We start from the raw sequence: 16,177 nt of genomic DNA, 5'->3' as shown, positions 1-16,177 counted from the left end.
ACATCCAAATTGATTATTATTTTGCTCACCATTCCACCTGAATTTAGCCCCAGCCATTTGCTAATTAGTATTGACCCCATTCCAATGGGAACAGTCCACCCCTAACTGTCAGGCCCTGTCATCAATAAATTGCACAATGTGATATATGTGAGAAACGAAACTTGCCATACAAGATTTGGCCACCTTGTTACATTATTTGGTAAGCAGCTTGTGAATTGTGTTACCTAGCAATTGCTTTTCAGGTTCTCTTTGATGGTACTTCTGGAAGAAGTCCTCATCATTGCCTTCTTAAGAATAATCTAGGAAAGGTAGGCTCTTTCAGACTAGGGGTGGGCGGTGAACTCTTCTCCGCTGGTGGAATTCCCAGAGATTTGGCAAGCGGAGCGGAGCACAGAGTTCGGCAAAAAATACTCCACCAACTAGTGGGAAAGCGGAGTTCACCGGAGCGCCTCTCACCCACCCCTACTTCACATGCACGTAACTCAGTACCAAGGTGTGCAACACAGAATAGCAAAGAGCCACACCACTCAGCTTTGTTCCCACCTTTTTCATCCATTGTTACTCAGCCAGGTTCGACGGACAGCACTGCAAATGCACCTCAGTTTGGTCCTAAATCAAAAGTCTGCATAGGCATGTACATTAAAAAGTCAAACGCGTAACTGGAAATTAGCTAACTGGAAGAAAGTAAATAGGAGCGATGGCCCTGTGAAACCGGAAGTGATTTGGATGCTTTGAGAGAGGCGTTCTGGGGTAGATTGTTGCACGAGACTATAGCATCTGAGGGTGTGAGAGGGCAATTGCCGCCTGGTAACATGGCAACCAGCATCAGCACCCAACGAGGCCCAGTGAGAAGCAGGTATTACTGTGAGCATCCAACCACCTTAGACATTAGAATTATCCTTTGGTCAATTTCCCACTCGCCTTTCATAGTTGAGAAGATGGTGAAAAGTCCCCAACAACTACTCCAAAGCGTTCCCTGAAATCGCTATTAAAATGCAGAATGTGAACCTTTGAAGAGTGGAACACACAAGGATCGGTCTGTAACCCTGCGCTTCTGCCCACCCAGAGCAGCAGGTAAGAAACTTCTGCTGCAAGCGACAGGCATCAACAGCCAACTGAGTCCCGCCCACCCCTCTTCTCTTGCGCTATCTTGGCTGCTCTGAGACACCTGACATAGACATCCCGCCACCTTTCTGCCTTGTGAGAGAAACCCAGAGCCATGGGTGAAAGCAACTTCCGATGGAGCAAGTGAGACGCGCTGTCCTCACAGTATTTTGGGTAAATGGACACTGTGAAAGGCAATGCTGTAGGGTAACTGCCTGCTTGGGGAGGGGCCAGACTGGGAGTCTGTCACCTTGTGTCTTGTTGGTGGTAGTTTGCTTAGAGCAGACTTTGGGCCGCTGCTTAGGACTGGGCAACATTCTGCCACACTCGGAACTCCGCAGAATTTCACAGAGTTTTTAAATAAGTCCATGGAATTCCATCAGTGAGCTCCGCCCACACTTATTTCAGACATACTACAATATTTCTTTCAAATCATAACCCTGAATATAGACCCCTGTTATCTTCTCCTTTATTGGAGTCGGGCTCTTGGAGGTCTTTCTGCTTAGGAGAAGTATTTACAGTTTTAAAAGCAGGTGCCACAGCATTAATGATCATTTTCTGAATCATATTTAGCAGAGGAAAAAAGGACTAGGATGTGATGCAGCATTCACAGATTCCTCTGAAGAATTATATGAATATTCGTGCATCTCAAAATGTTTGCCTTCCAGCCGTGCAGAGAGGACTACTTGCCTTTTGCAAACATTAAAACACGACATGTGGCTTGGAGGGTTGACTTTTCAAAACAGTTTTGACAGCTACTTCCAATGGATTATTTCACACAGCTAATAACAGTTTCAAAGAAACAGCAAACCTATGTATTTCAAAATCGTAACGTCCAACTCCAAATTACAAGAAAAAGTTTGACAGCGTTGGCCAGGAACCGAATATGCCTCCCGTGTGGCAGGCAAAAATTCTACTACTGAACCACCAATGCCTTTCGTACTCCAGGTCGTTGTGCGAGTCCTATGTGGTTTATATTGTATCAGAGTCATTGTTGTATATGTGCTTCTCTATGAGTCTGGGAAGAGCAGAGCCCAGTTACATTAGACCACCAATGCTTCATATGAAGAGAACCGCTACAAAGCTCACATGCTGTGTGTAACAGGTTCTATCTGTGAACAACGGATGCTTCCATAGTACACATGAACCTCAGAGAGATAAAGCTTCACCATTCATTGAAGATGCTGAATCAACTGTAGTCAACACTAACCCACAAGGCTATACATGAGCCTGGCAGAAACAAAGACGCTGCACAGGAGAATCGATGCTTTAAATGCTGAGAAGTAACAGAACTGACATCACAAGGCAATGGAAAGGCAACGCTTTCTGTGCTGAACAGACAAGAAGCAATGAACCATCGGCCCTTTACCTATGGTGAGAGGAGCCACAGACCACTTGCAGCAGACTGGGGCACATTAATACCTAAAATGGCGCTTACAATGACCGTAGGTGCAAGATGAAGATTACTGACTGCAGGTTCCCTGGACTCCCTGAGATTACTTAACCTCGATTCACTAAGCCTAGTGCCTAAGTCAGCACTAGATCTGTCTAAAGCTGAGACCCCCAGCATTAATTGCACAAAATACACACCCCCAGTCCTCTGGGTGGTACAGCTTCTTCCAAGAGAGAGTGGAAGGTCAGAAGCAAAGGTTCGTTCAAATAAAATGCATCTAAAAATAAAATACAGAGTCTCAAAATCAACAAACACATCCAAATGGGCAAAGCAGATTACAAATGAGTACTTGCAAGAAGAGAAAGTACACAGGACTGTCTGAGGATTAAATCTGACGAAAGGGAAATCTGTGATGAAAATCTGGAACAATAAAGTCAGTTTATGGAAGGAGAGGAGCGGCCTGTGGTCGGTGCTATACATTAAAGTACACCATGAACTCCTCATAACCCCAGCAGAGCAGAACTGACACCAGGCTCACTGCACTGTTTAATGGGACATTACTAGCACTTTCTGAAGGCGCTGAGATACACTTAATGGGACGACCTTCTGCATCCAGGGTATTAAGAACTGTAACTCTATTTAACGGAGACATATTTACCTTTTAAATGTGGATAGTTATGAATCGCAGAACTGCGTGAGCGCAAAATAAAGAAACCTCACAGAAATATAACACATTCTTACAAATTTGCATCTTAAAACAATCAATTTTGTCTGCATTCCATGAAAATATTTCTACGGATTTACACGCAGCATTTGGACAGGGCTGTTCTACAGTATAAACGGGAATATAAAAAGTTTGCTATTAATGAAAAACACTAAGGGCCATATGTACGAACACTTTTTCCCATAGACACAGAATGGGTAAAAACCTCTGCTACATCTGGCCCTTAGTCTCTCAGGGGCTGTATCACTGCGTTGTTATGATGGAATTACTTCTCTTGATAAAAGCTGTCAATTGCATTTGTTAAATAATGCAAAACTGTGGTATGGGCGAAATTTAGAAAAATACAGAATGTTCAAAATATCTTACTACGCCCAACTGCCGTGACATTTCCACCCGTGGCCACAACGCGGAGCACTAACCACTATACGATTGCCGCAAGCTACATATCGTCTAATTTTCTGTTAGAGGTTGGAACGTGTCACATCTTGTCTTTCTGAAATGGGTGTTTTATGTCTGTTGACACAATGTCACATCACCTTCCCTCACCAGCACTCCTAATAAGCAATCCAGAAAATGACAGAATAAGATGGACTCTGATTCCGAAAGTAGGGACACCATTCCAGATGGGGAGTCTAGGAGTGTACTCAGCACTTTAGATGTGGCTTCCAGAAATTGATATATTACTCCAGATGAGGCATCCAGAAATGGCCATGTGGCCCAAAAGTGACCACCAGGTACACACACAATAAAATGTGGGCACCATAATTGAACACAATGTTCCAGTGGGGCCTTGAGAACTGGATCAGCATGAAAGATGTGGTTCTCAAATATTCAAATAGTTGTAACAAAACTCTAAGTTAGGCATCGAGGACTGGACACAATATTCTGGAGGCAGTACAAGGCACTTGACACAATACTTCAGATGAGACACCCAGGGCAGACACATTATTTCGGAAGATGCCTCTAGAACTGGATACAAAACGTCAGGTGATGCTTCCATAGCTGAACACAATATCAAATACACGGCCTTCACCACTTGACACAGTGCTACTGGTGATGCATTTTATCTGGACACAACACACCAGTCATTTTCCAAGCACTCACAATACTGAAGATGAAGCCTCTAGAACTGAACACCACACCCCAGACGCAACATCCAGAAACTGAGACAGTCGCAGAGTTTGACTCCAAAACTGAAAACAACACTCCTAATGTATAGGCTATAACTGAACACAAAACTGCAAATGTGGGCTCCTAAATTAGAAAACATACCATGTGAGACATCTGCAACTGGGCGCAATACTGCAGACAAAGCCGCCAGTACTCATCAACGCACCCTAGATGTGGCATCCAGAAATAGAGCCAGTCTTCAGGTTTGGCTCCAAAACTGTAAACAACACTGCAAACCTATTGGTTAGAACCGAACACGACACTGTAAATGTGGGCTCCTAAAGTAATACAATATACAAGGTGAGACATCTACAACTAGACACATTTTTCCGGACTGGCTTCAGTAAAAAGAAGATGTATGCATTACTGAACACATTGACCGTGGTGGACTCCAAACAAGAGAAAAATCATCAGATGTTGCAACTAGAACTGAATACAAAATGCTACATGTGACTAAAATAACAGACACAACACTCCAGATGAACCATCAGTAGCAGACACAACACACTACAGGCGGCCACCAGATCAGGAGACAGTATGTCAGAGGTGGTCTTTAAACGTAGCAACAATGCTCCTGGTGAGGTTTGGAAAACTTTAGCAGGACTCCAGATAAAAGTGTTTGAACCCAACACAACACCTTAATGAACTCTGCAGAACTAGACACAATACTGTGAAGTGGCTTCGGGTGTAGGCCACAATTTTCCAGATTAATCTTTAAAGTGGATAGAAATTGTCCAGGTGAGACTGCAAGGTCTAGACACATTATTCCAAAGGATCCCTTTGATAATGTACACAGGTCTCTGCATGTGGCCTTACTTGTGCTGTGAACACTGCCCGGTTGCAAAAATGCTTCTGTTTTCTGTTGGTTTTATTTCCTCTCCTCTGCTTTCCAACATTTATTTTGGCCTAAAGTAGTCTTATCATGTAAGTGAAGCTTGCAGTGCTACTGCTTGTATTGTAGACATCTGTGTTCTACAGCTAAGCTCACACTGCTGCTGCCTGTGCTGTGCCTGTTGTTGGGACATTGACGCTTGAACCGTTTCTTCCTGTCCAGTAGCACTGTTAGTAAACAAAAATAATCTGTTGGTGGAACAATCCATTGGCATTTAAAAAGTAAATAGATCTTTGGCTTGGAAGGAGGATGATCCAGTATCTGTGGATAGTTATGAGAGTAGCAGTAATGGGGGTTTAAAGATAGTTTACTTTTGTTAATTTTAACATCACACATCCTATGACGTCCATTGCCGAAAACGCGTTACAAAAATGCAAAGGCACTGCTGAGATTCGAACTCAGGATCTCCTGTTTACTAGACAGGCGCTTTAACCAACTAAGCCACAGCGCCGAGGTGCAAAACATGCTTGTTCGCTTCCTGCTGTCCCGGTGTCCTGGTGTATGTGGGAAACACCACACAGGTTTTGGCCAATGAAACGTATATTTTTCAACAGCTCTCTACAAGCAGAGCAAAACCTGATAGAAGAAAAGAAAAACTGAAAACGGTGTCGTGGAAAACGTATCTCTTTATACCTACATATTTGTATATATTTTTAAGTATGAAGCCCATACTCTGGTGGAGGAAGTGCTCAAAAATACTTTATACGAGCGTGCACTGATTTAAAGGTTACCAATATCACTCATGCGTCCACACCCCATGTGCTCTTTCCTTCACCCCTTGTGACCTCTGGACATCCCACCTACAAGCCGAGGAACCGCCACTCTCGGCGCTTTGAGAGCCCCATGAAAGCAGGGCGACGTCGGTGTCCCAGCAGGAGGAAGGGTCTTGTGGCCAGCAATGAACACTACGGCACTAGCAACAGACATAGCGCTCTTGGTTCAAACATCAGTCACGGGAGCCAATTATTTACTCAAATAAAAGTAAACACGTTTCAACTGTCTTTTACACTGAGAAAAATGAATTTACACTGGCCCGTACGGGGATCGAACCCGCGACCTTGGCGTTATTAGCACCACGCTCTAACCAACTGAGCTAACCGGCCGGTAACTATATGAGTCAACACAACCAATAAAGACGGGTCCAAGACACTGAGGCGCATGAATAGTCCTGACCTCACACAGGAACGATCACAATAAAAAACGTACATTATTTCATAAATTGCACTGAACGCGCCTCACTAGGAAGAGTTGCTCGATCGTCACTTCCGGGAAAAGCTGGACTGAAGATCAGAATTTCTCCACAGACCCCCAAGTCCCGCCCTTCTCCCAGAAAAGGACTGGTCTCAAGGCTGCAGCACCGCGCATGCGCCATGTACTCCTTACTCCCGATCTCAATCCTTACCGCACAATATCACAAACTGAGCTTTCCGTTCTTAGCCCTTCACTTTCTGTACCCCTTCCCCCACACACACTTTCAGAGACCACGATCACTTGCTGCAGGTGTTTTATGATTCCCTCTAGTACACAGTTTACACTTTTCCAACCCTATGCTGTGCCCTGTGGCTCATTATGCACTGCGCGGACCCTTCATCAATTATCCGAGCTTTATTCTCCTTCATATACCGGGTCACAACACATCAACTATATAATAAGAGTTTTAGCGGCCAGTGAAAGGTGGGTGAGGGGTTAAGGCGATAACCACCACGTGTAGTGGGGTGGTAGCAGGTTCATAACTTGCTAACTGCGGTGCATTCTCAACAAATACATCACGTTTTAGATTATCAGCCACATTCTGTCCAGAGAAAACTATTGTGGAGTTTACGCTTTTCAAGTTCAGTCTTTCGTGAATTCACGGCCGCACTTACCTCACGTCTGTAACGTACATTGAGGTTACAATGTGACCCCGAGTCAGGAAAATGCAATGCTTCAGTCCTGGAAGGTCGGGTGATATCCAAATGCCTTTTGGGAGTCGAAGTCCTGGTTCAGTCACTTCAGTTATTCCAACTGAACTAACACACCTAAAGCAATCATATTTGAAAAGCTTTGACACGAGCCATGTGTCCTTCGTGATGTGGAGTCCTCTGATGGCTTTACAGATACGGCACAGAAAGCATCACCATTGAGTGAGTACATTGTACGGTGCAACTATAGAGCACATCGCATGCAGGTGCTGCCTGAACAGTTGTGGACCACTGAGGATGGGTTCATGGACCATTGAGGACGAGTTTGTGGAGCACTGAGGATGGGTTCGTGGAGCACTGAGGACGAGTTCGTGGACCACCGAGGATGAGTTTGTGGAGCACTGAGGATGGCTTTGTGGGGCACTGAGGATGATTTCGTGGACGACTGAGGATGAGTTCATGGACCACCGAGGATGGGTTCGTGCTGATGATGAGTTCCATCCCCATGTAGTGGGTGGAGCCAGCGCAGTTACTGATTTCTGTGCTGCTTTACTTGTATCCCGGCCTTGGAAGTCTATGGTTATGTGTGTGGGTTTCTGGGCCAGGATGAGGACAGAAACAACTCTCAGGTTTTTTGTTTACATTCTGGTATCTGCTGAACTGTTGACCCCAAACATTAAATGATGATTACAAGTCAAACAAGGCCAAGGAGATCTGCGCCGTAGAGAACTAAATTGCAGATTTGCATTTTGTGTAATTACTTGTAGTACATTTCTGATAATGCAATAAAAGCACATTACACAACATTTGCACACAGGAGTACTACTTTAGTTCCACTCCTTTCCATCTAACTGTGCTCAACCTTTATTCTTTGCATCATGTCTCTCTGAGGAGGTCCCTCCTCACTGTGAGTTCCCCAAGGATCTTCATTATCTCCACTCTGTTCTACCGTCCATGCCCACCCCCTATCACACCTGATCAGATCCACTGGGCTAGAAGCTTGCTTGTATGATGATGACACCCAAATCACTACTGGACTAGACCAGATTGCCTTAAACTCATCAATCAGACTGAAAGGTGGTGCACTCACAATACGTAAATGTATGAGGGGGCAACATGATAATACTCAATTCAGGCAAAACCAAACTTCTTCCTTTGGGTAAAAAATCACATTCGGTGGAGCAACATTCTGTGGCCTGTGGAACGGGGGCCCCGTCCACGGCCGCACCCAAAGCTAAAATATTGGGTGCCACCATCCATAATGACTCCTATATCTGTGCAAGTCAAACCTGTTGCCTTCACCTGCTTAGAAAGGTTCTTCCTTTCAAATCCTAAGAAATGCATTCCACGGTGGTATCCGCCTTAATCTTGTCATGATTGCAGCACCACAACAGCATTTATGAGGAGCTTTCAGGATTTCTACTGAAGAAACTCCAACTCATTCCGAATTTCACAGTTCGGATCTGGTGCATGTTAAGCAAATTCAAACATGTTTCCCATATTCTCCTCTCCTGACACAAGCCCCAGGCAAAGCACTAGGTGCCGGTTTAAGATTCTTAGTATTTCATGTAGAATGTTCTACAGCCACGAAAGGGTGTCCAAAGTACCTGTGGACCCCACACAACCCCAAACGCCCCCTACACTTCACCTGTGAGCTATTGCTTACAAGTCCTTTGTTCTTAAAAGAGGTGTTGGCGACTAAATATCATTGCTCTTGAAAACCATATGAGTTTTAGATTAGATCTGAACGCTCCTCTTTTCATACAACCCACTGCCTCTCCTTTCTCGTGTCTACACTGCTGGTTGTCGCCAGGAACCTCCCCTTGTTCACGCATTTTATAAATACAAGTAATAAACACAGCTGGCTCACATTGATTCCATTGGCGGCTGGTGACATTTGAAAGTGGTGGGCATAAAAGTTTGGGAGAGTGGCCTGTAGTGAGTGAGCGTAGTGAGAGAGCCTGGCCATCATAAGGTGGGTTCAGGGGGGTTCTCCCCTCTGGAAAATTTTGAAAAAAAGAGTAGTTAAATGGTGCATTTTCAAGCAAATTTGAAAAGTTAGTAGGTCAATAAAATAGATAAAATGTTTCAATTCTGAGATGGTGAATTAAACATTACTGGGGCCCGTGGCAGGGGTAGTGGTCTTCAGAGCGTCCCAATCATGCCTGCTATGCTCATTCTATGTTAGACAAGTGCAAATTTTTCTCTCCACATCTTGTCCATCTGTATATCTTGTCTTCAGCAGCCTCCTGACTTCTGAATGCGCTTCCACAATTCTCCTTTGCTTCACAACACCCAAACACACAACCCACCTGCTCACATGTAAGCACTTTATATTCATTTACTTTTTCCTTATTACTAGTTTGGCAACTGTGCACCTACTTCACACACAGTTGCTCAGAATCACAACTGCAACTGTAATAAGTGACCAGTGCTTTATGTGCTCCACAGAGAGGCCAAGGATTGGATGGTCATGTATTATGATTACATTTTTGACCCACCCACAGGCCCTGTCAGAAATTCACACTGCCTTTGGCCTTTGCTGCAGAGCTCTCTGTAGTGGCCCTTTATATATACCAGAAGGCGACTCAGTTCAAAGTATGCACTGTACAAGAGAATGGAGATTGTGTGGCAAGCCCAGGTCTGCAACAGACAATTTCTGTCCACAGAAGTGCCAGGTTTTTTAATCGGCTACACACAAGCTTACTATATACATGTGCTGACATGCATATGCGTATATTCTGATAAAGTGAACAGCAATCAACGATCAATATTGAGGTAAAGAGCAGTGATCACTGTTCCTCATATATATATATATATATATATATATATATATATATATATATATATATATATATATATATATATATATATATACATAGTGATTGATGTCAATTAGGCAGATAGGACTCCTGTTTAATCACATGAGGTCTTTCAAGAGGGATGTCCTGCTGAATTTGATGAATAAATATTGTTTGACAATCCTGGGTGGTGCCTTGAGTTAGATTATAGGTAATAATGGCAGAAGAAACAAGTTTTAAAGAGGATTGCCTGCCATACACTAGGCTTCTCTTGTGCATTTACTTTTTCCCTTGGACACACTTGGTGTGCATGATTTAACCTTTTCCTCTCTACCAGATTTGGGCCTCAGCTGCAGAAAAGTTGAGCGTGATAGTGATGTCCTGCAGAGTACGCAATAAATAAAAAAAGACCAGGGTACCTGACAGGGGTCCACGGGGATAGAAATGAATCAACAAAACAAAGATAATCAATTCAAACAGAAAAACACACCATAAATTGATTTTGAAGGGTCGTCTGTGCACACAATATAAGATAGTCTGCTACAAAATGTGCTAAATGTTCAACATAAAAAGTGCTCCCAAAATATACATTTTAGTAATACCCAACTGTATGTAGTGCATTTTTTATAACCGTCCTTTAAAAGCACACACTTCACAGCCCATCTGGTAATTTTCCTTGCAGCACTACTCAAAAAGAATAATTCTGTCTTATCAAGAAGATTCAAAGGATTTCATCTATTAAAGCCGATACTGGCTAACAAGCAGCCTTTGCATTTGCATTTTAACCAGTTGCGCACATTCATATTACTTTCAGGCAGCAGGCAGCAGGCTCCCTGGCAGGAAGAATTGTTTAGCTGTCTGCCTCTCTCTCTGTTGCACAGCACAGGAGACTCCCTGGATTATGCTTCAGCTGAAACATGTTAACTGACACAATTAAGCGTCCTGGGAGTATTGCCTTTTCAGAAAAAGTAGGGTAACTGTCTTTCCTAATTTAAGAAACAATATGGACAAGTCATACACTCAGAAACTGCTGACTTCACCCTTTGAGTGAGGTTCATGGGCCCTTGTTTGCAGTGTTCCCCGGTACCCTCTGTAATAATCATGGTGCCCCCTTTTGCATTTAGCCCTGTCTCCATTTTTTAGTTAGGGTGAGCTCTGGGGCCCTGTCCACAGTAAGAGCTTACCCTGTGTCTTGTAGGGGATCCTATTTAGTATTAATGGGGCTCAGGAGTTAGCTTAGCCTTCTGGCTTGCAGGCCTGTGCCCCTGTCACCTAGGGCTTTTAACCTACTTAGCCAGCTCTGTTTTAGTACATTTATTTAATTAATTCTTCCAAGATAACTGCCATGTTTACAGTTAAGAACATGTTTTAGTTTCACGTTATCAGTGCCATTCTGTAAAGGAGTCACTATCAGCATCAAACATAAATGAGATACCTAGGTTTTCACATTATGTACTTTCCCACTTCTGTGTGCCAGTAACATAATGTACCTTTTCAGGGAATTGTTTTTATAAATGCCGCCCCAAGCATGCTTTCTTATCTATTGTTTGGGAACATGCCTGTGTCAGGGGTCCTACCAGATCTGTATAAATACATTTAATACAGACAAGATAATCAGAGGGATTCCTACCAGATGCCATCGACACTATCTATGCTACATGTCGCCTTGATGCTGACCCAGTCTTTGTGTTCCTTCGGAGTCTGATCTAGAGACCCCATTCCAAGGTAACAAGGATTGGGGGACTCTTCTCATGGACATGGTACTGGCAGATTAGGTTTAACACACCTAGCTCTCTTTAGGCTAGAGATTAGGTTCATCATGCTAGGTTAGTAAGGCCTATTTTACATCTATTTCACATCTTATGTTGTTGCAAGATGGTGAGGCTCTTTGTATTCATGACTCTTGTTTTTACCATTGCATTCTTTATTATCCTAATAATTGCAGCCCATATAATTTATCATAGATTGCAGTTTTGTTCATAAAACCTATCGAAGCTTTACTGCATCTCCTTCATTGCCTGTGTTTGATTAAGACATATTGTTCATGTGAGAAAGGGGTCATCTTCGTTTAACCATGACCTCGGTGAGATGTCGCACTCTTGAGTCCATGCGTAAAGGCTGCCACAAATCACCTTTTACTGTTTGGGGTTTTGGTGAAGTACTGCTTGTGAGCCCAGAGGGTTGGGACAACAGTTGCGACTTGTTGTAGGATTGGCCTAGTCACCTACAAACATAAGTACTATCATCCTTAAACCAGCAGTCTTGCCTAGAGCAAGAGTCAACCTATGACATGGCGCCCCCAATGATGGTGTTTTGGCACTAATTTATGGATATCCCAACTATCACTATCTCACACACAACTGGTACCCTAAGTACCATTATATGGAGATGTCCGTGGTTTTATGGAAGATCCTCCTCAGCTGAACAGGGAGCACCTAACTAGGCTGTAGGCTGTTCAAGCTCAAACTATTAAAAGGACTTTTCTCCTCACCTGGTGTTCCATCTCTTTTACCCATTGCACAATATGGCTAACGCCATCGACATTCCTGAGAATGCTAGACAACCATTAGCATTACACCTAGTAGTGCATGGCTTAACAGATGAGGGCGGGGATGTCACATTCATAGTAGAAGCTAGAGAAGCTTACCAAACAGAAACATTTTTCTCTTGGCTCACCTTTCCTGAGAAGAACAAAGATCATTCACATTACGCACATACAGAATTGCAAACGTACCTCACCGGTACCAAGCATACCAGTATCTTGAAATTCTGATTATTTATCAAGAACATCAACACTGGTTTAATGGCGCCCTACCACATGTAACACAAGCCGTGAGATTAGGTCCCTTAGGTAACACAGGACTGACGTGGCCTATGTTTGCCACATATACACCTCATCCAGTGTACAACACATGCAGGCAGCCAATCTGCGCAATCTATATCTTGAGCTAGTAACACTATCTAAACAACTAATTTAGTCTGCAATGCAAACTCTGAATACCATACCAGTGCGTCCAGCACCACCAGCACCTGCTGGATACCAATTGACTGCTACTGGGTTTAATCCACAAACAGTATATTCCAGCATGGATAAAGTAGCCATAGAATGAAAGAAAATCCCATTCTGGATAGCCCAGTAAACAAATCAGCTGGAAGCTGTGTTTCCCCTAGGGGACCATAGGAAAAACATAGAATTTTTACAATGTGCTTGCCCTTTGGGGTGGTTCCCTTGGTGGATGACTGTGCCACATGGGGTGCTGACTTCGATGCAATTTATACTACCACACATGGTATCCCGACACTTGCCAATTTACCGAAGTGTTAACACAAATTCAGAATGAGCACAGGCCTGCACCAGCCCTAGACTTGGGGATGAAATTAATGTGTAACTTTGACACAGACTCCTCAATAAAACTCAGTAACATTAAAGGAGAAGCGGTAGCACTGGATAAACACCAGTGGCTCTGACAGATTCCACATTTGGACCAGGAGAAACAGCTACCGTAAATTATTTTTGACACCTATACTAGTATAGGATGGGATGGTTTGGGGGCCAAGTCGAAAAACATGAAGTACAAAGTAACACCCCGAAGGAAGGCACTAAACAAGCACTGGAGGGTTCTGAAAAGCCCTGGGATAAACAAAAACAAATTAAAGGCAGACAAAGTCAGAGAATAGATTCTCCACACCAGGAGAACTCCGACAGGAGATATAATCTCAGAAATAGAGAAAATTAAAAGCTCCTAACAGATATCCTGATTCACGTCCCTCTCATTCCTTTCCGGACGCGCCGGATAGACGTAGCGAGAGAGTGGGCTGGTCAGAGCGACGCCCTGGCTACATGAAACTGAAGAAAGACTCACCACAGTCTTTAGACAAAAAAGAAGATAAGTCCCCACAACAAAAGCCACTGTTTAAAAATAACAAAAGGTGGCAGCACTGTCAATTAAAAATGCTAGTACACTTGAGAACATTGCTGAAGAACAAGACGTGGGCAGTGACTCTGCTAGACAGCGTGGCTGAGGTCATGATATGTCGCCAGAGTCTGAAAGATCATCTGTATGCAACAGCACCTAGGGACTTTATTGCAGTTGAGACTGCAGAAGGGTGCGTTCTCTCACCCAACAGGGTTGACAATTTAGATATACAAATTGAGGGACACATAGAGCGCACCATTAGTGTGATAATGAACTTAGTTGTGATATCCTGCTGGCTGAGAGGGACTGGCCACATGAGCACGGTCTTAAGCTCACACATGGGGAAGATGTAATTTTGCCTTCTTTCTCTGATCTTGTTCCAGAGGTGGTAAAACAAGCCTACACTGTCAATTGGGCTTTGGCACCTTCATTATACCATGCTATATGCAATCATGTAGGTTGGGACAAGGATTCACCTTTCCATGCAATACCTATTAGGTCTATACCCCAGCCCCTGCCACAATTTCCTGTTGAACACAAAGCCAAAGCTCCAATGAGAAAGATCCTCACTCAGCTTTACTACCAGGGAGTAATTGAGCCCTTTGTCTCTGCAATGAACATTCTGTTATTCCCTGTTGCAAAACCAGACCATTCATACAGAATAGTCTTAGGTTACAGACACCTAAATAGCCATACTCAGACGTACACAATACAAAATTCACACAGCACAGCACTAATAAATAACATAGGCCCTCATTCCAACCCTGGCGGTCATAGACCGCCAGGGTGGCGAATGACGGAAGCACCGCCAACAGGCTGGCGGTGCTTCACACGTCATTCCGACCGCGGTGGTACAGCTGCGGTCACCCTGCCGGGTCCGGCAGTTTCCCGCCGGATTAACCCCGGCTGGGAGAATCCTCCATGGCGGCGCTGCAAGCAGCGCCGCCATGGGGATTCCAACCCCCTTCCCGCCAGCCTGTTTCTGGCGGTTTTCACCGCCAGAAACAGGATGGCGGGAACGGGTGTCCTGGGGCCCCTGGGGGCCCCTGCACTGCCCATGCCACTGGCATGGGCAGTGCAAGGGCCCCCTAACAGGGCCCCAGTATGCTTTTCACTGTCTGCTTAGCAGACAGTGAAAAGCGCGACGGGTGCAACTGCACCCGTCGCACACCTGCAACACCGCCGGCTCCATTCGGAGCCGGCTTCAGTGTTGCAGGCCCTTTCCCGCTGGGCCAGCGGGCGCTCCCTTGGCAGGCGCCGAAAGGGCGCTCCCTTGGCAGGCGCCCGCCGGCCCAGCGGGAAAGTCAGAATGGCCCCCGCGGTCTTTTGACCGCGGATCGGCCAATTGGCGGTTCCCGCTTGGCGGGCGGCAACCGCCGCCCGCCAAAATCGGAATGACCCCCATAGTGTGCAAAAAAATACAAAACAACCTTGGATATCTCCAATAGTTTTTCTGCCAAAACTTATCTCACAGGAGTCGGGCGTGAGTGCATTCTCATTTGGCTCACAAAAGCACTTCTACCATTTGCCCCAAGGCTACAAGAACAGCCCAGGGCTGTTCTCAGCCCGTGTAACATAAATATTGCATGATATTGATCCTGAAGCGTTGTTTTATGTGAATGATATCTATCTCATGGATGACAACATCAATATTTATCTTACCAGGGTCGATCGGATCATTCTAGGATTCACAGCCCTGGGCTACAAATGTAAATTTAGGAAAATTAAAATAGCCTTTCTCATCGCATTGTTCCTGGGATATGAGCTATCAAACGAGGGCAAGAGCCTGTCCCTGCACTGTTTGGAGAAATGTGCTCAACTCCAGCCACCAAATACAATAAAAAACTACCCTCTCTACTTGGTTTCTTTAACTTTGGCAGAACTTACATTCCTGACTATGCACAATATATCAAGCCACTCTATGACTTAATACGCCCTGATTTTTCTAGCAGACACTGTACAATAGAACACACACGTATCCTTAGAGAACTACAACAGGACATGCTAGAAGCAAAACACTTACACACCCGTGACAACAAAATAAATTTGGTCATCAGAATAATTGCTGGTGCCATTGGGTCCACTTATGTCACCTTCAGCGAAGGTGACACAGTACCCATAGCTTACAAATTGCACCTATACTCAAATGCAGAACAACGTTTTGCACCCACAGAAAAAAATTACAACTGCAGTTCGATGGCTGTTAATTAATCACTTGCCCAATGGAAACGCATTATTGACGTTACCCTGGTGCCGGCCTTAGAGGCCGTCACCA

At 44.4% G+C, this 16,177-nt stretch overlaps 2 non-coding genes across 2 annotated transcripts; both read right to left on the bottom strand.

Moving 5' to 3' along the window:
- Positions 1–5,660: 5,660 nt before the first annotated feature.
- On the bottom strand, positions 5,661–5,734 carry TRNAT-AGU (transfer RNA threonine (anticodon AGU)). Its single transcript has one exon. It is a non-coding gene; the product is annotated as a tRNA-Thr (tRNA).
- Positions 5,735–6,312: 578 nt separating this feature from the next.
- On the bottom strand, positions 6,313–6,386 carry TRNAI-AAU (transfer RNA isoleucine (anticodon AAU)). Its single transcript has one exon. It is a non-coding gene; the product is annotated as a tRNA-Ile (tRNA).
- Positions 6,387–16,177: the final 9,791 nt, after the last annotated feature.

Source organism: Pleurodeles waltl, chromosome 12 (assembly GCF_031143425.1).
Source record: "Pleurodeles waltl isolate 20211129_DDA chromosome 12, aPleWal1.hap1.20221129, whole genome shotgun sequence".
Lineage (NCBI taxonomy): Eukaryota > Metazoa > Chordata > Amphibia > Caudata > Salamandridae > Pleurodeles > Pleurodeles waltl.
Note: the sequence above shows the minus strand (reverse complement) of the source record. Positions and strands in the feature narration are given on the sequence as shown.